The 1162-nt window shown below is 46.9% G+C and overlaps 1 protein-coding gene across 2 annotated transcripts in view; it reads right to left on the bottom strand.

Annotated features, from left to right (window-relative positions):
- The window catches only part of MGEA5 (meningioma expressed antigen 5 (hyaluronidase)), a 38300-nt gene that overhangs the window by 23004 nt on the left and 14134 nt on the right, over nucleotides 1-1162 (bottom strand). The window lies entirely within an intron of this gene.

Below are 1162 nucleotides of genomic sequence, written 5' to 3'. Positions count from 1 at the left end.
TTTAGTAGAGACGGGCTTTCACTGTTTTAGCCAGGATGGTCTCGATCTCCTGACCTCGTGATCCACCCGCCTCGGCCTCCCAAAGTGCTGGGATCACAGGCTTGAGCCACCGCACCCGGCCCCATGTACGTTTTATAACAACTTTTCTTTTTCTGAGACAAGGTCTCCTCTGTTACCCAGACTGAGGGGCAATAGAGTAATCATATCTCAATGCAGCCTTGAACTCCTGAGCTCAAGCAATCCTCTCACCTCAGCCTCCCAAGTAGCTGGGACTACAGGAGTGCCCCACCATGTCACAGTAATTTTAAAATTTTCTGTACAGATAAGGGCTTCCTATGTTGCCCAGGCTAATCTTAAACTCCCGGCCTCAAGCGATCCTCCTACCTCAATTCAAGCCTCCCATAGCACTGGGATTACAGGCATGAACCACTGCACCCAGCCACAATTTTTCTTTTGAAAACAAAGCAACACGCCTTTTACTGAGTTTTATTTTTTCATTTTATAAAACAGAAGAGTTTCCTAAACGCTGCTTAAACGCTGGGATCAATACCCTTTAGCCCAGTTCCCTATAGATCTTTATTATTTATTAACTGAATTTTTTTTTTGAGACAGGGTATCACTCTGTTGCTCAGGCATGTTCACAGCTCACTGCAAACTCTACCTCCCGGGCTCAAGTGATCCTTCCACCTTAGCCCCCTAAGTAGCTGGGACTACAGGCATGCACCACCCCACCTGGCTAAGTTTTTTATTTTTTGCACAGTCTCCCTATGTTGTCTAAGCTGGTCTTTAACTCCTGGGAGCTTCCACCTCAGGCTCCCCAACCATGATAAATGTTTTTTAATATTAAGAGAGTAAGTAAACTTTGTAAAAGAAAGTGTATTTTAACAAATTCTCAGGGTCGGGTGCAATGGGTCACACCTGTAATCCCAGTACTTTGGGAGGCTGAGGAGGGCAGATCACCTGAGGTTAGGAGTTTGAGACCAGCCTGGCTAACATGGAGAAACCCCGTCTCTACTAGAAATACAAAAATTAGCTGGGCGTTGTGGCACATGCCTCTAATTCCAGCTACTCAGGAGGCTGAGGCAAGAGAATCGCTTGAACCCGGGAGGCAGAGGTTGCGGTGAGCTGAGATTGTGCCACTGCATTCCAGCCTGGGCACAGA

This window comes from Colobus angolensis, unplaced genomic scaffold, assembly GCF_000951035.1.
Source record: "Colobus angolensis palliatus isolate OR3802 unplaced genomic scaffold, Cang.pa_1.0 Scaffold144, whole genome shotgun sequence".
NCBI classification, from domain to species: Eukaryota; Metazoa; Chordata; class Mammalia; order Primates; family Cercopithecidae; genus Colobus; species Colobus angolensis.
The sequence above is the reverse complement of the archived record's forward strand: the minus strand, read 5'-3'. Positions and strand labels throughout refer to the sequence as shown.